Source organism: Chiloscyllium plagiosum, unplaced genomic scaffold, assembly GCF_037043375.1.
Source record: "Chiloscyllium plagiosum isolate Xiang-an unplaced genomic scaffold, Cpla_swu_hap1 HiC_scaffold_8, whole genome shotgun sequence".
In the NCBI taxonomy this organism is placed as follows: Eukaryota; Metazoa; Chordata; class Chondrichthyes; order Orectolobiformes; family Hemiscylliidae; genus Chiloscyllium; species Chiloscyllium plagiosum.
In genome coordinates this window covers 6,580,942-6,600,282 of record NW_028270146.1, presented here as the reverse complement: position 1 = coordinate 6,600,282, position 19,341 = coordinate 6,580,942, and the positions used below count along the sequence as shown (strand labels likewise).

The window sequence follows — 19,341 nt, the reverse complement described above, 5'->3', positions numbered from 1 at the left end:
AGTGGGGGACCTGGGGTAAAGGACATGGAGAGGCCCTCAGATTATTGAACTCGATGTTGAGTCCTGAAGGATTTCCAAGCAGAAATGCAGTGCTGTTCTTCCACCTTGCACTGAGCTTTGCTGGAGCACTGCAGCAAGCCTGAGACAGAGATGTTGGCCAGGGAACAGGGTGGGGTGTTAAAATGGCAGGCAATGGGAAGCTCAGGGTCATTTTTTTCATTTCCCCACCCCTTGTCTTCAGCCTTTTCCCAGCTACAAACACTCCTGAAGAAGGGTCACTGGACCTGAAACCACAGATGGGGCCAGACCTGCTGAGTTTCTCCAGTCATTTCTCGGTTCTGAACCTTGCACCTCAGGTATTGGCCTTGGAGGAGCATCAGTTCATTACAATGTCATCAGCACTACAGTCAGGTTAAAGTGCAATTGAACTGAAATAAGCTAAAAACCACACAACACCAGGTTATAGTCCAACAGGTTTATTTGGAAGCACTAGCTTTCGGAGCGACGCTCCTTCATCAGGTGGTTGTGGAGTATACGATTGTAAGACACAGAATTTATAGCAAATGTTTACAGTGCGATGTAACTGAAATTATATATTGAAAAAGACCCGGATTGTTTGTCAAGTCTCTCATCTTTTAGAATGACCATGTTGGTTTAAGTTCTTCCAAATGTAAATCCCAGAACTTTTTAAAAGTTACATTCTCAAGTGAACGTTAACAATTGGGGTCATGTCGGCCCAGATAATGTATTGAAGGTGTGAGCTGCCCTGTGTGAGGCTGTCTGTGCCCCGATAGTCAGAGTGATCCTAATCTAAAAAATGGATTTACAGAAGCTTACATGGATTCATGCAGTTTTTGGGCAAAGTAAAATGTTATTCTGCAAATAGAAATTGTGTGTGTGTATATATATATATATATATATAAAGGGGTACAATTTTGTGAGAGGGTGCATGTGTGAGTGTAGGAGTGTATGTGTGAGAGAAGGTCTGCATGAGTGTGTGTGTCTGTAGGAGAGTGCACATGTATGTGCATGTGTGTGTGTATAGTACAATGGGGTCACCTGTAATGTGACATGGACCCAGGGTCCCGGTTGAGGCCATCCCCATGGGTACCGAACTTGGCTATCAGCCTCTGCTTGGCAACTTTGCATTGTTGCCTGTCCCGAAGTCCACCTTGGAGGACAGTCACCCGAAGGTCCGATGTCGAATGTCCTGGACCGCTGAAGTGTTCTCTGACTGGGAGGGAACACTCCTGTCTGTGGATTGCTCTGTGGTGTCCATTCATCTGTTGCCGTAGCCTCTGCTCGGGTCTCCCCAATGTACCATGCCCCAGGGCATCCTTGCCTGCAGCGAATGAGACAAACAATATTGGCTGAGTCACATGAGTTCAACTCATCAACCGCCAGTTCTGATGTGCCACAGGGAGGAACCGTAATGACCTCCTCAGGAGACAGACACGGGCTGCAACCGACAGGGTACCCTTCATTGTCCTGTATTTCCCAGAAGCTGAGAAACGACGCCATGTTCTTCGTGGCCTGCAATACATTATCAATGAGGGTGAGCACCTCATCAAGACCTTCCCTACACCTCCACTGCTCGCTTTTAAACAACCACCGAACCTCAAACAGATCATTGTTCACAGCAAACTGCCCGACCTTCAGGACAATACCATACAACCCTGTAACGGTAGATGGTGCAAGACGTGTCAGAATGTCGACAGGGATACCACCATTACACTTGGGGACACCTCCCACCATGTCTGGCAGGTACTCATGTGACTTGGCCAATGTTGTCTATCTCATACGCTGCAGGCAAGGATGCCCTGGGGCATGGGGGAGACCGAGCAGAGGCTACAGCAATGAATAAATGGGCACCGCACAACAATCACCAGGCAGGGGTGTTCCCTCCCAGTCGGAGAACACTTCAGCGGTCTGCGACATTCGACCTTGGACCTTCGGGTGACCGTCCTCCAAGGCAGACTTCAGGACAGGCAACAACGCAAAGTGGTCAATAGGCTGACAGCCAAGTTCGGTACCCATGGGGATGGCCTCAACCGGGACCTTGGGTTCATGTCATGCTACAGGTGACCCCATTGCACTACATACACACACACTCCTACACACATGTACACACACACACTCCTGCGCACACACACACACACTCTCTCCTACAGACACACACACTCCTACAGACCCATACACTCACGCAGACCCTCTCTCAAGCACAAGCTCTCTCTCATACGCTCACACATACACTCCCAAACTCAGACAAGCATACATAGAACCTCTCACAGACTTACACCCCTTTACACTCACACTCACTCACACACATACATGCACCCTCTCACTCATAACCCCCACCCCCACCCCCACACACTACATGCACTCATATACATATACGTTTGTGGGGTGAATCTGTACTTGCAGAGTTACATTTTATTTTGCTCAAAAACTGCGTGAATTCATGTAAGAATCTGTAAATCCCTTTTTTAGATTAGAATCAGTCTGAACGTTGGGGCACAGACAGCCTCACACAGGGCACCTCACACCTTCAATGCATTATCTGGGCCAGCGTGGCCCCTATTGTTAAAGTTCACTTGAAAATGTGAAAATGTGAATGTAACTCTTAAAAAGTTCTGGGATTTACATATGAAAGAACTGAAACCAACATGGTCATTCTAAAAGATCAGAGACTTAACAAACAATCCAGGTCTTTTTCAATATATAATTTCAGTTACATCACACTGTAAACTTTGCTATAAATTCTGTATCTTACAATCATATACTCCATAACCACCCGATGAAGGAGCAGTGCTCCGAAAGCTAGTGCTTCCAAATAAACCTGTTGGACTATAACCTGGTGTGGTGTGATTTTTAACTTTGTCCACCCCAGTCCAACACCGGCATCTCCAAACCATGAACTGAAATATTTTCAAATTGGTCAGGGGTTTGATACAATAGAGATGGGGAAATCCATTTCCTCCGCTGGGGGAGTCTTTAATTTTTTTCCTGGCTTGGGGCATTGTTAGCAGTATATGGTAACATAGGATGGCTAGGTGGTTAGCACTGCTGCCTCATGGTGCCAGGGACCCGGGTTCGATTCCACCCTTGGGTGACTGTCTGTGTGGAGTTAGCACATTCTCCCCGTGTCTGCGTGGGTTTCCTCCGGGTGCTCCGGTTTCCTCCCACAATCCAAAGATGTGCAGGTCAGGGTGGATTGGTCATGGGAAATACAGGGTCACTGGGATAGGATGTGTCTGGTTGGGATTCCCGACAGAGCGTCAGTATGGGCTGAATGGCCTGCTCCACACTGTAGGGATTCTATAAACAAGGCCAGAATTTATTGCCATCACTACTTGCACTGGAGAAGGTGCTGAGGGACCACCTTTTTGTACTGTTTTGACAACCGAAAGATTTGCTCAGTAATCTCGATGAGTCTTTTAGCAGCAACTACATTGCTGTGGCTCAGATTCATGTGGACATCTGTTTCTCCTCCTAAATTATATCTTGGTCAGGAGTTTGTAGGGGCTGGTGTTCCCATGTATCTGCTGCCCTTGTCCTTCTAGATGTGAGTGGCCATGGGTTTGGAAGGTGCTGTCTGAGGATCTTTGGTGAGTTTCTGCAGTGCATCTTGTAGATGGTACACACTGCTGCTACTGAGCGTCGGTGGGGGAGGGAGGGGGTGTTTGTGGATGTGGGGCCAATCAAGTGGCTGCTTTGTCCTGGATGGTGCAAGCTCCTTGAGTGATGTTGGAGCTGCCCCCATCCAGGGCAAGTGGGGAGGATTCCCTCACACTCCTGACTTGTGCCTTGTAGATGGTGGACAGGCTTTGGGGAGTCAGGAGGTGAGTTACTCCCCGCAGTATTCCCAGTCTCTGACCTGCTCTTGTAGCCACTGTGTTTATGTGGTGAGTCCAGTTGAGTTTCTGTTCAATGGGGGATTCAGCGATGGTAACACCACTGAATGTCAAGGGGCAATGGTTGGATTGTGTCTTACTGGAGATGGCCATAGCCTGACATTTGTGTGGGGCGAGTGTCACTTGCCACTTGTCAGCACAAGCCTGGATATTGTCAAGGTATTGCTGCATTTGAACATAGACTGCTTCAGTATCTGAGGAGTCAGGAATGGTGCTGGACATTGGGCAACCATCGGTGAGCATCTCCACTTCTGACCTTCTGATGGAGGGATGACAAGGGGAATTTTTTTTAACACAAGTTGTGATCTGGAACGTGTCACCATGCCTTCACTCACCCCCACCCCATCTCAGTGAGTGGTGTGAATTGTTAAAAAAAGCTAAGCTCCCAGCACAGACCCCTGTGAGACTGCACTCATCACGTTCAGCTGGTCAGACAGTGACCCAAGTGTGTATACACTCTGTTTTCCAGTCTTCAATACATAGTAGTACCTTAACCCCACACCATTTGCTTTCACTTTGCCCAATAACCTTTGATGTGCCGAGTGCCAGTTGGAAATCCAAATCCATCTGCTAGTTCCCTTTGACCTACAGTGCCTGCCTGCTGCCCCAGCACAGAGAGACAGATAACTGGTTCAACACTAGTTCCCCCTCACCAAACCCTTCTGACCCTGTCAGTTACCTCCGGCAGATTCTTCATGGACTCCGTGTCCGGTGGAATCGCACGGAAGTCCAGCGAGGACTATCTCGATGCTGGAAATATCTTGTTTCACCGTTGATGTTTTTCCCAGGTGCTGTGGGATTATTGCCTGCCAGCCTGTCTGTTAATGTCATAGTTCACCTCATTAACCTCCAGCTTCCTGTCTTACCAAACTCACCAAACAGACTCGATGTTGCGGGTACCTGGAGGATTCAGATCGCTGCTCCCTCTAAATGCCCTCCATGTTGGATACTGGGCACCAACGTCTCAGGGCAGGGCCCATCGGCACCGCCCACCCACACCCGACATACAGAGACGTTGGTGTCTGACATGTGTCAGACTCCCACGGCCCATCTCTGATCCACTCAGAGGACACTCTGCCCTTCAGTGCTGGCCCTCAGTGCTGCTTGGGTAACTCTCACTGCGACAAGGATTGTGTGTGCGCAGGAACACCACACCCCCACTTCCCCCCGCTTCCCCACTCCCCAAGCCCACACCTTAGGGGCTATACCGGGCTGTATCTCCTCACTCACTGTCACAACGCTCACTCACTCTGACTCTCACAGCCACCCCCTCCTCCTGAGGCTTCACCCCCTTTGCCAATAATACCAGGCTGACTCTCCTTCTGCCCTGCCTGGCCATTTAGTGCAGACACTCAGGCTCAGGGGATTGCAGCACACGGCAGCAAGACAAGGGCAGCTTCCACCACTGGTCCAGGGGCTTGGACATGGTCAGGGTCAGGAGGGGGTCCATTCTGGGGCCTGAGGAGCAGAATGTCAGGGAGCTCAGCACTGACAGTGACTCCCTCTACCCCATTGCAGAGGGGTGGGGGGGGGGGGGGGTGTTCTGTCTACTGGAATAAGAGAGAGGGCGAGGTGTTTACGGGAGATGAAAGTTGGTGCAGGGGGTAAGGTGTCTGAGTGAGTGAGTGGGCAGCGCAGAGGGCACACACGGGTGGGTGACAGCGAGTGAGGGAAGGTGTTCAGGTGATAGTGAGATTGGCATGGGCCCGCGTGGGAGATAGGACAGTGGCCAAGATAGAGTGAGTGTGAGGTATTGGGGAGAAGATGGTGTCACTCACCCTCGCATAGTGCAACATCAGGAGCCTGCAGACTCACTGTACTCATCTGGGTACACAATGAGACTTTAAAGATGGTGTGTGCCATCCAAGGGATACCCCAGGGAAAGGGGGGGGGGGTGGGAATATCTACTGAGTGGCAGGTTATCCTGACAATAGTATGTAGTCAAATAGATTTGAGGGGCATCAGAGGAACAGAATGGGTGGTTAATCATAGAATCCTGACAGTGCGGAAGCAGCCAATTCAGCCCATCAAGCCCACACCAACCCTCCGAAGAGGATCCCACCCACCCCAACACACAACCCTGCATTTCCCATGGCCATCCCACCTAACCTTCCCATTCCTGAACATATGGGACAATTTAGCATGGACAATCCACCCTGATCTGCACATCTTTAGGGAGGGAGGAAACCGGAGCACCCGGAGGAAACCTACGCAGACACGGGGAGAATGTGCAAACTCCACACAGACAGTCAACCGAGGCTGGAATTGAACCTGGGCCCTTGGTGCTGTGAGGCAGCAGTGCTAACCACTGAGCCACCGTGCCGCCCCTAACTGAGGTGAGTTAATGAGGTGAGCTTGGTCAGATACAGCAAGGCGGCTCTCTGGCCCTCATGACAGAAATCCTTCCAAAAAACCCAGTAAAGCTCAGCCTTCTAAAGAAAAAAACCCAAGATACAACCCCTTCTGGGTTTGCTGAGGCCCATCTAGAGCTCCATTGCTGACTGATTTGGGCACCTCCACATCACAAATGTCAGTGACATTAATCTGTAGTTTCTGGTCACCGACCTCCATCCTTTCAGAGATACCTTTGGATATTTGCTACTTTCCAGAGTTGAGTGAATTTTCTGGGAATGTTTGGAAGCTACATGTGGCTGTGGAGTCACAGAGAGCCAAGGTCAGAAGTCACACCACACCAGGTTACAGTCCAACAGGTTTATTTGAAATCACAAGCTTTCAGAGCGCTGCTCCTTCATTGGGTGAAGTGACGAGAGGTACACAGGCACAGAATTTGTAAAGTTAAAAATCACGCAACACCAGGTTATAGTCCAACAATTTATTTCAAAGCACTAACCACCTGATGAAAGAGTGACGCTCCGAAAGCTAGTGCTTCCATATGAACCTGTTGGACTATAACCTGGTGAGGTGTGATTTTTAACTTTGTCCACCCCAGTCCTACACCGGCTCCTCCACCTCACGGAACTTATAATCAGAGAGATCGAAAGATCAAACAACTGGTGTGGTTGGAGGTGAATGTCAGGTGAAGGGGTGACCTATATTCTGATTAATTGAGGCAGAGAGATAATTACAAAAGAAATGAAAATAAGGTGGTGCTGGAGACAAACTAAACGGCTGGAATAACATGATGGGAATAAGAGTCAGATGCCAAGGGTCTAGCCAAAGTAACAAGTAATCCAAAACTGTACAAACTAATTAAGGCAGAGAGATCAGGGGGCCAAACCCTAGGGTAGGTCTTCCAGAGAGCTAGTACAGAGAGAGAGGACTGAATGGCCTCATTCTGAGCTGCTGTATGAATGCCGGGTGAGACAGGACAGCGTTATTCTGCTGCAGACTGTGAGGTTGATCTCAACACAATTCACTGTCTGATCCTTATCAAGGTTTAACAGAGAAACCGTGCCTCTCAGACGCAGCTTAATTGACCACCTACACACAGTAAGTGGTGTTGTTTCTTTTTAAATTAATTCCAGGAATATCATATTGAAATCCTGTTTTTAAAATGAACTAATCCACTTGCTCTTTTACTGTGGTGAACCTCCTACCTTTTGATTGCTCTCCGAATAAACAAGTCACAAGCAGGGTTGAATGTAAGAGCTGGATATGAAAGGTCACAGCAGTTAGTGGGGACCCAGACTGCACTCAGGGTGTCTGCAGCAAAACTCTCCCAAGCTGCAGTTATACCCAGGGCCTCGGAGATGGACAGGATTCTGAACATTGCTGCATTTGTTAATCAGTGAGATTAAAACCTGCATTTATATAGCTCCAACCATACAGGTCCGGGCTCCCAAAGCAATTTCAGGGTGTTCATAATGGTAGGCAGCTGTGACACCAAGTTGATAAAGGCCACATTAACCTTCACCATGGGAAGGTGTAGAAGGAGCTTTACTCTGTATGTAACCCCGTGCTGTCCCTGTCCTGGGAGTGTTTGATTGGGACAGTGTAGAGGGAGCTTTACTCTGTATGTAACCCCGTGCTGTCCCTGTCCTGGGAGTGTTTGATTGGGACAGTGTAGAGGGAGCTTTACTCTGTATGTAACCCCGTGCTGTCCCTGTGCTGGGAGTGTTTGATGGGGGACAGTGTAGAGGGGGCTTTACTCTGTATCTAACCCCGTGCTGTCCCTCTCCTGGGAGTGTTTGATGGGGACAGTGTAGAGGGAGTTTTACTCTGTATGTAACCCCGTGCTGACCCTGTCCTGGGAGTGTTTGATTGGACAGTGTAGAGGGAGCTTTACTCTGTATGTAACCCCGTGCTGTCCCTGTGCTGGGAGTGTTTGATGGGGGACAGTGTAGAGGGGGCTTTACTCTGTATCTAACCCCGTGCTGTCCCTCTCCTGGGAGTGTTTGATGGGGACAGTGTAGAGGGAGCTTTACTCTGTATCTAACCCCTTGCTGTCCCTGTCCTGGGAGTGTTTGATGGGGACAGTGTAGAGGGAGCTTTACTCTGTATCTAACCCCGTGCTGTCCCTGTCCTGGGACTGTTTGATGGGGACAGTGTAGAGGGAGCTTTACTCTGTATCTAACCCCGTGCTGTCCCTGTCCTGGGACTGTTTGATGGGGACAGTGTAGAGGGAGTTTTACTCTGTATGTAACCCCGTGCTGTCCCTGTCCTGGGAGAGTTTGATGGGGACAGTGTAGAGGGAGCTTTACTCTATATCTAACCCTGTGCTGTCCCTGTCCTGGGACTGTTTGATGGGGACAGTGTAGAGGGAGCTTTACTCTGTATCTAACCCCGTGCTGTCCCTGTCCTGGGACTGTTTGATGGGGACAGTGTAGAGGGAGCTTTACTCTGTATCTAACCCCGTGCTGTCCCTGTCCTGGGACTGTTTGATGGGGACAGTGTAGAGGGAGCTTTACTCTGTATCTAACCCCGGGCTGTCCCTGTCCTGGGAGTGTTTGATGGGGACAGAGTAGAGGGAGCTTTACTCTGTATCTAACCCTGTGCTGTCCCTGTCCTGGGAGTGTTTGATGGGGGACAGTGTAGAGAGAGCTGCACTTTCAGGTTAAAAGAGGAGAGGGAGCTTCATATTGTATCTAATCCCATCCTATACCTGTCTTGATTGTGTTTGTTGGGAACAGTGTAGTGGGAGCACTGCTTGCAGATTATAAGAGTAGAGGATGCTTTACTTTCAGTTTAAATGTGTTGAGGAACCTTTCCTTTACCTCAGCCTCTTGTCCTGGAAGTATTTGGTGATAGCACTGTCGAGAAAGCATGACTTTAATTTTATGAAAATGTAGAGGAAGCTTTCCTCTGTCTGGAACCCTCGAGCTGTCCCTGGGGTAAATGATTGGGACAGTGTAGATGGAGGTATAACACAGTGTTCCTGGATCACTGCCAAACCCATTTATTTAGAGCACCATGATAAATTGTTAAATTAGTCAACTAAATCTGTGTTCTCCTACCCTCTTGCTCCTTATATATGTCCAAAACACCATGAGGTTTTTCCTAAATCCTGTTAGCCAAAAGCATTTCATGGCTGCTTTTTACCTTCCTAATTCTTTGTTTGAGTTATTTCCTGCTTTCTTTCTTATTTAAGGACTCTGTCTGCCCTCAGTTTCTGAAACCTTACTGACTGAGCTCTCAACTTCTTGTCATCCAAGATTTCCGGATCTTGCCATCCTTACAGAACATAGAACATATCCTTCATTTTCGCAGGAACATGCTGGTTCTGAACTTTAATCAACTGGCCTTTAAAAGATTCCCACTTGATAGATTTGAATTTACCCTCAAACAGCTGCCCCCGCCTCCCCCAATCCACATTCCCCAGTTCCTGCCTAATATTGTTGTATTTAGCCTTGCCCCAATTTAATACTTTCACCTGAGAACTACTCTTTACCTTAACCATAAGTAACTTAAAACTTACAGAATTATGATTACTGTTCCCCCACTGAAACTTCGATCACCTGGCTGGGCTCTAGTCTAGCCTCTTTCCTGGTTGGACTATTTGCATGTTGTTTTAAGAAAACTATCCTGGACATACCTTACAAATTCTGCCCCGTCTGAGGCACCATGTGAGTCTTATTTAAATATTGGGGAAGTTAAAATCCCCCTCCGCATCAACCCTGCTGTCTTTCCAGTTTTCCATTATCCTCCAACCACACTGCATCACCATCGTCTTCACCAGTTTCCTCATCTCTCCTCCCCCCACTTCATTCCAGACCCAACCCTCCAACTTGGCACCGCTCTCTTGAATTGCCTCAACTGCCCTCTTCCTTCCCACCTATCCACTCTACCCTCCTCTCTGACCTATCACAATCATCCCCCCCACCTTCATCTACCTATCGCCTTCCCAGCTACCTGCCCCAGCCCCACCTCCACCCTCCTATTTATCTCTCAGCCCCCTTCTCTACCCCAACATTCCTGATGAAGGGTTCTGCCCGAAACATCCATTCTCCTGCTCCTCGGATGCTGCCTGACCTGCTGTGCTTTTCCAGCACCACACTCTCGACTCTGACTCTCCAACATCTGCAGTCCTCTCTTTCTCCATTTTTTCCACAGTCTGTCCACAGATCTGTTCCTCCATTTCCCATTGGTTGTTGGGAGGCCTGTTGTACAGCCCCATCAAAGTGATTGCAGCCATCCGACTGTTGAGCTCTATCCATAATGCCTTACTGGGTGAGCCCTCCAAGATGTCCTCCCTCAGTACAGCTCTGACATTCTCCCTCATCAGTACTGCACCTCACCTACGCCCCTCTCTATCTCGCCTGAAACATTGCATACCCTACATTATTTTGAATTTGAATTTGAATCATTTGTTGTCACATATATTTAATATAAAATACAGCGACAAGTTTAAACTGTTGCCAAGCATTGGCACCATTTTGAGTAACTTAAAAATTAAAAAAGAACTTAAAAACTGCCGTCAAAAAGCTCCCTCCTCACTGCTGCTGTCAGAGTCCCACTCCATACTTCACCAGGCGGCTGACTCTGTAGCTACTTTGCCTCCAGGACTCGGGCCTACACCACCACCGTCCCTAAAACCACCTTTGAAGCTGCTGCTGCTCTGGATCCCATCGAAGACACCTTCCTACTGAACTCTCCTCAGAAGGTAAGTTAAAGCAAAAACTAACAAAAAAGGAAAAAGAAAATGAGAAAAGAAGAAGGAAAGCAGAGAGAGGGGACGATTCCCAGCCTCAGCAGCCCGGATGCTGCCTACTCCGTCACCGCCATCTTGGAAAGGCTTGGCTGTCAGTCTTCTCCCTCTCACAACCAAGTCTGTGTAATATCCACAACATCATAGCTATATGTATTAACCCAAGCTTTAAGCTCATCCGCCTGACCTGTCATAGTCCTCACATGAAAACAAACACACCTCAGACGGCTCATGTTCATTAATCTCTTCCTGTCTGTTTTTCCACTCAGCTGTACTGACCTTCATTTCTGACTCCTCCTCGGTTATTTCACTTGCCCACTGCTCTGGTTCCCGCTCCCCTGCCACACTAGTTTAAACGCTGCCAGTGGCACTGCCAGGGTATTGGTGCCCCTCCAGTTTAGGTGCAGCCCATCCTTCTTGTCCAGGTCTCACCTGCCCCAGAAAACATCCCCAATGATCCACAGACTTCAAGCCCTCCCTCCTACACCAGCTCTTCAGCCATGTATTTTACTGTACTGCTTTCTGATTCCTAACTTCACTGGATCGTAGCGCAGGAAGTAACCCAGGGATTACGACCCTTGATGTCCTGATTTTCAACTTCCTCTCTAACTCCTTGATCTCTCTTTCTGTCTGTTTTGTTGGTACCAATCTGGAGAATCACCTCTAGCTGCTCCTCCTCCTCCTTCAGAATATCCTGTCCCCGCTCAGAGACATCCTTGATCCTGACAGTGGGAAGGCAACACACCATCTTGGAATCTCGCTCACGGTCACAGAAACACCTCCCTGTGCCCCTGATGATAGAGACTCCTATCACTGCTGCTCACCCACACTTCAACCCTCCCTGCAGAGGCAATCACGGTGCCACTGACTTGGCTGCTGCTGCTTTCCCCAGGGGCCATTCCCCCCCATCAGTATCCAAAATGATATCCCTATTTGAGAGGGGGATGGCCACAGGGGACCCCTGGACTGCCTGACCCACTTACCAGTCTTCCTGGTGGTCACCCAGCTCTCTTCTCTCTGTGTAGCCCCTTCCTAGTGGTGTGACCAGCTGACTAAATGTGATAGCCATCCTACACTCAGCCTCATGGATGCTCCATAATGAGTCCGTCTGCAACTCCAGGCGCTCCATACAGCAAGGAGAAAGTGAGGACTGCAGATGCTGGAGATCAGAGCTGAAAATGTGTTGCTGGAAAAGCGCAGCAGGTCAGGCAGCATCCAAGGAGCAGGAGAATCGACGTTTCGTCGCAAATCAGGAGCTGCAGCTGAACACACTTCCTGTTTAAGGAGTCACCATGGAGACTGGGAGTGTCCCTGTTTTCCCACCTGGTGCAGGGGGAGTCGTCCCATAGGGTTGGGTTCTCCATGATCCTTACTGATGACAGACAGCCCTCGAGGAACTGATGACACGCCCTTTCCCACTTGTCACCAAACTCTGGCCTCTCACTCCCGTTGTGTATTCTAAGCAGACTACGCCCACAGAAAGTCAGCACTTTATCCCACTCCAGATACTCAGTCTGCAAACCTGGTTCCTGAGCAACCAAGCCTATACCCATAATCCCCCTCAGTCATGGTGGATAAGCCAACTTCTCCCAGAATCCTCCTCAGTTGCCCGCTCAACCCAGACCCCTCAGGTAAACTCCACCTGGACCTGAAAAATTGTCAGTTCCCACCAATTCCCTGGTGGTTGCAATTTCACCGAGTTTCCCTTCTTCCTTCAACCCTCCAGATTTTCAGATATTAGTGATTTGTATCCTCTATGGTGAAGACAAAATGCAAAATATTTATTCATTGCATCTGCCATTTCCTTACTACTGCATTCTCAATCCCTGGAGAACCAGCATTCACTTTACTTTCCTGTTTATTTTGGCAACGTTTGCTGGCAACCGTCAACTTTGGGCAACTTATTCACACGTGCTAACCCGGAAACACCAACACGCATGTTCCAGACATTACATCAGCACATAGAACACACATGAGGCAGCACACATAAACACTGCACTGCGCACCCGCACTGAGATGGGATTTGGTGGCAGGGAGTTAGGATGTGGGCGGTGGGACTCTGAGGGAGAGCAGAGAATCGGATTGGGGGGAGGGGAGAGTGAATCATGGGGTTTGGCAGGGAGGGGGTGAGTGAGAATGGGGGTGGGAGGTGCTGCAAACACAGCCTTCTCTTTTCAGATACTTGTGGAAGCACTTACTGAGTTCTGAAGAAGGGTCACTGAACTCGAAATGTTAACTCTGCTTTCTCTCCACAAATACTGCCAGACCTGCTGAGTTTCTCCAGCAATTTTGTTTCAGATTCCCAGCATTTGTAATTCTTTGTTTTACTTTAGTGTGAAGCATTGACCAGAAACTGAACTGGAATAGTTACATAAACACCGTGCCTACAAGAGCAGGTTAGAGGTTAGGAATCCTGCAGCGAGTAACTCATCTCCTGACTCCCCAAAGCCTGTCCACCATCTACAAGGCACAAGTCAGGAGTGTGATGGAATCCTCCCCACTTGCCCTGGATGGGGGCAGCTCCAACAACACTCAAGAAGCTTGATTGGCACCACATCCACAAACATGCCCTCCCTCTAACACTGATGCACAGTAGCAGCAGGGTGTACTATCTACAAGATGCACTGCAGAAACTCACCAATTATCCTCCGACAACACCTTCCAAACCCATGGCCACTTCCATCTAGAAGGACAAGGGCAGCAGATACATGGGAACACCACACCCTGCAAGTTGCCCCCAAGCCACTCACCATCCCGACTTGGAAATACATCGCCCTTCCTTCAGTGTCACTGGGTCAGAATCGTGGAATTCCCTCCCCAAGGACATTACACAGTATTTATATCACATTGCCTGCAATGGTTTAAGAAGGCAGTTCACCCCCATTTTCTCCAGGGCAAAGGGACGGGCAATAGCATCCCACGAATTAATAAATAAAAGCAGAATCGAACAACGTGTTGTCTGGGATGGAAGTAATGAAAACATGTTTCACGCTATTGATCACATGGAAAACATCAAAATCATCTGCCTGTCCAAATTGTTTGCAAAAATTCAAAGGATCTGCCTTTTGAAAATTGGTGACCGTTTGTTATTGGCTCAGGGGCAAGTGGTCATGTGCAAAACAGGAGGCCAAAAGATGTAGGAGCTGAAATATTCAGCTGGTGGAGTCTGCTCTATCACTCAATGAGATCATTCTGGTCTCCATCCTATCAGAAAGATGTTGTGAAACTTGAAAGGGTTCAGAAAAGATTTACAAGGATGTTGCCAGGGTTGGAGGATCTGAGCTACAAGGAGAGGCTGAACAGGCTGGGGCTGTTTTCCCTGGAGCGTCGGAGGCTGAGGGGTGACCTTATAGAGGTTTACAAAATTATGAGGGGCATGGATAGAGTAAATAGACAAAGTCTTTTCCCTGGGGTGGGGGAGTCCAGAACTAGAGGGCATAGGTTTAGGGTGAGAGGGGAAATATATAAAAGAGTCCTAAGGGGCAACGTTTTCACACAGAGGGTGGTGTGTGTGTGGAATGAGCTGCCAGAGGAAGTGGTGGAGGCTGGTACAATAGCAACATTTAAAAGGCATTTGGATGGGTATATGAATAGGAAGGGTTTGGAGGGATATGGGCCGGGTGCTGGCAAGTGGGACTAGATTGGGTTGGGATATCTGGTCGGCATGGACGGGTTGGACCAAAGGGTCTATTTCCATGCTGTACATCTCTATGACTCTATGGTTTATTTAATAAACCTCAATTCCATTTTCCTGCCCTTTCCCCATAACTCTCAATTCTGTTACTGATTAAACCTCTCTCTCTCTCAGCCTTGAATATCCTGAATGCCCCAGTCTCGACAGCCCTCTGTGGGAAAGAATTCCACAGATTCACTCCCCTCAGAGAGAAGAAATCTCTCCTCATCTTTGTCTGAGATGTGTGACTCTCTATTCTGAGATGATACCCTCTGGTCCACACCAAGAAAAACAACCTCTCCACATCTCCCTTGTCATATCCCCTAAAAACCTTGTCTGTTTCAATAAGGTCTCCTCTCATTCTCCACAACTCCAATGAGTACAGGCCCAATCCACTCAATCTCTCCTCATACCTTCACTGGATATTCCTCCAAAGCCAATCTATCTTTCCTTAGGCAAGGGACTAGTATTCCAGCTGACTAGTACCTTGCGTAGTTTTAGCAAAACTTTCCTATTTTTATACTCCTTTTTTTTTGAAATGTAAAATAACTTCATTTGTCTTCCCTGTTACTGCATAGAATCGTGGAGATGTACAGCATAGAAACAGAGCCTTCGGTCCAACTCATCCATGCTGACCAGATATCCTAAACCTAATCTAGTCCCATTTGCCAGCACTTGGCCCATATCCGTCCAAACCCTTCCTATTCAAAGAGCCATCCAGTTGCCATGTAAATGCTCTAACTGTATCAGCCTCCACCACCTAATTACCAGTTGTACCTGCAGACCAACCTTCTGTGATTCATGCACAAGGACACCCAGGTCCCTCTGCATAGCAGCATGCTGCAACCTCTTACCATTCAAGTAACAGTCCTTTTTAACGGTTACTCCTACCGGAATGGATGACTTTACATTTATTAACATTGTATTCCATCTACCAGACCATTGCCTACTCACTTATGGTCACAATAATGAGGGTTGTGATAGTAGAAGCTTTCAACTTTAGAGTGAGACTGCCAGTGTTAAGGGCTTGGATGGGGAGAAATTTCTTAAATGTGTTCAAGAAAATTTTCTTTATCAATATGTATCTCCTAGAGAAGGAGCAACACTTGACCATCTCTTGGGAAATAAGACAGAGCAGGTGGCTGAAGTATTAGTGGGGGAGCACTTTGGGACCAGTGGCCATAATCCTATTACTTTTACAATAGTTATGGAAAAGGACAAGCCTTGTATTGAAGTTCTAAACTGAAGGCCACGTTTTGCTCCTTCTGTAGTCGGGTACCTATTGATTAAACAAGTCCAATTTGATGGTATCAGACAAGAACATTCAGAAGTTAACTGGGGAGGCTGTTTGCAGGTCAAGGAATGACTGGTGAGCGGTAGGTTTTCAAAAGTGAGATAACAAAAGTTTTGAGACTGTATGTTCCTGTTAAAGTGAAGGACAAATATGATAGGAGTAGGGAACAAGTTTTGAGAAGATTTGTAGCTCAGGTTGAGGTTCTGGATGTGGGCTTGCTCGCTGAGCTGGAGGGTTCATTTCCTGGCATCATTGCCAGACTACTCAGACCCCTTGGCATCATGGTAGCCCACAAACCCACCAACACACTAAAACAGCAGCTAATGAACTTGAAAGACCCTATACAGACAACAAGCAAAACTAATGTCATTTACAAAATACCGTGCAACGACTGTAACAAACACTACATTGGACAAACAGGAAGAAAACTAACCACCAGGCTACATGAACATCAACTAGCCACGAAAAGACATGACCCTCTCTCACTAATATCCTCACATACAGATGAGGAAGGACACCACTTCGATTGGGACAACACAAACAGAGAGATGCACGCGAAATCCTGAAAGCATGGCATTCCAACCAGAACTCTATCAACAAACACATTGAGTTAGACCCCATCTACCACCCCCTGAGAAAAGGAACAGGAAATAGCATCACCCACAGGAAATAATGTCGCCAGCCCAAGGAAACCCAAACACATAAATAAAAAGTGGGCCATACCACCAGTGCTTCATCTGGAGGCTCACTGATGATGTTACCTAGTATGGTGACGAAACATCTGAAAATGAACCTTTCAGCTCAGCGAGCAAACCTACATCCAGGAGTAGGGAACACTGGATGACTAGAGATAATGGGGCTGTGGTCAACAAAAGGAACAGGTATATGTCAGGTATAGATACCTGGGATCAAGTGAAGCCCTTGAGGAATATAAGAGGAGTACAAGTACACTAAAGAGGGAAATCAAGAGGCAAAAATTGGATAACAGATTGCTTTGGTCGATAAGGCAATGGAGAATCCAAAGAGAATTTTCAAATATATTAAAAGTGTTACTAGGGAGAGAATAAGGACCATTTAAGATCAATGATGCCATCTATTTGTGGAACCACAGGAGATGGGAGAGATATTAAGTAAATATTTTGCTTTGGTATTTACTGTGGAGAAAGACATGGAAACTAGGGAAACTGAAGGAAATAAATTGTGATGTCTTGAAAAGAGTCCTTATTACAGAAGAGGAAGTGCTGGAGGTGTTAATGCATAAAGGTAGTAAATCCCCAGGACCTGATCAAGTGTCTCCCAGGACATTGTGAGAAGCTAGGGAAGAAATTGTAGGGCCCATAGCAAAGGTATTTGTATCATTGACAGCTACAGGTGAGGTGGCCAGTATTGTGCCATTATTAAAGAAAGGCAGCGACTATAGATCAGTGAGCCTGACATCAATGATGGGTACGTTGTTGGAGGGGATTCTGAGGGACAGGATTTACATGCACTTGGAGAGGCAAGGACTGCTTAGGGATAGTCAACATTGCTTTGTGCTTGGGAAATTGTGTCTTACAAATTGGACGGAGTTTTTTGAGGATGTGACCAACAAGACGGATGAGGATGGAGCAATATACTTTGTCTAAGTGTGCTAGCAAGGTCTTTGACAGGATTCTGCATGGTTGACTGTTTAGTAAGGTTAAATCACATGGGATCCAGGAGGAGCTAGCCAATTGAAGACAAAATTGACTTGACAGTAGGAGACAGATGGTTGTGGGTAGTGAGTTGTTTTTGGTCTGGACATCTATGACCAGCCGAATTCCTCAAGGGTCAGAGCTGGACCCACTGTTGTTTGTAATTTATTTAAATGGGTGAGAATATAGGAGGCATGGTTAGTAAGCCTTCAGATGACACCAAAATTAGTGGGATAGTGGGCAGTGAAGAAGGTGATCTAAGAGTACAACAGGATCTTGATCAGTTGGGCCAATGGGCCAAGGAGTGACAAATGGAATTTAATTTACATAAATGTGCAGTGTTGCATTAAGGTAAGACAAACCAGGTCAGGACTTAGACAGTTACTGGTAGGGCCCTGGGGAGTGTTGTTAAACAGAGGGACCTAGGGGTGGAGGTGCATCGTTCCTTGAAATCATGTCTTAGGTAAACAAGGTGGTAAAGAAGGCGTTTAGCATGCTTGCCTTCATTGGTCAGAGCATTAAGTATAGGAGTCGGGACGTCATATCGTGGCTGTATAGGGCATTGGAGAGGCCACTTTTGGAATAGTGCATACAGTTCTGATTGCCCCGCTATAGGAGAGATGTTATTAAACTGGAAAGAGTGCAGAAAATATTTAGAAGGATGATATGCAAATTCATGAAGCATTCCATATTTTTAATTGCAAAATTTAAAAGTTAGAGGGATATGGGCCAGGTGCTGGCAAATGGGACTAGATTGGGTTGGGATATCTGGTCGGCATGGACAAGTTGGACCGAAGGGTCTGTTTCTGTGCTGTACATCTCCATGACTCTAGAAATCCTCCTGAAAAGCTCTATCAAATCTCCCTGCTAGTATGTTGGTCCCCTTCCAATTGAACTTGGATGCTAGATTTTGTAATTTATGCATGAAGACTCTCAAAGTCCTCTGTTCTGGAACTTTCTGCAGCTTTCTCCAGCTAAATAATATTCAACTCCTCTATTCTTCCTGCCAAAGTCAAAAATCGTATGATGCTGGGTTATAGTCCAACCAGTTTATTTAAAAGCGCCCCCTCAGGCAGCTCGCAAGAGAGAACACATCATACACAGCATTTATAGTAAAAGATCAAAGGGGTATAGAATTGATATGAATGTTTTAAACAAATCTAGATGGCTATTCAGCCTTGATTGATTAATATGTAAATTCCAGAATTTCTTTCAAGTCACTGCCCTGAGATAACGTAAGGTTTTATCAGAATAAAGGTGATATCTTAGGTCAGATAATTTTCGGTGTGAGACCTTGTTTCAAGTCTCTCTGTGCCTCAACCTGGAGTCAGACTGGTTTCATTTCCAAAGTAGGAATTTATAAAATGCCACAGGGACTGACTGCCGACAGATTGTGTGTTTTCTGAGCAAAATAGAATGTATCTGCAAATACAAATCTGTAAAAACAATTTCACCCCCATAGACTTACCACAGACTGGCAGCGATCTCAGTGATGGTCAGAGTGGAAATGAAAGAATAGACAGGATGAATGTGTGGCTACAGAAATGATGCAGGAGGGAGGGGTTCCGATTTTTGGGGCATTGAGACTGATTCTGGGGGAGGTGGGACTTTTAAAAATTGGACAGTCTACATCTGGGCCGGACTGGAACCAATGTCCTTGGGGGTGCTTTTGATAACACTGT

At 47.2% G+C, this 19,341-nt stretch overlaps 1 protein-coding gene across 1 annotated transcript in view; it reads left to right on the top strand.

Annotated features, from left to right (window-relative positions):
• The window catches only part of LOC148149334 (coiled-coil domain-containing protein 170-like), a 202,113-nt gene that overhangs the window by 41,997 nt on the left and 140,775 nt on the right, over positions 1–19,341 (top strand). The window lies entirely within an intron of this gene.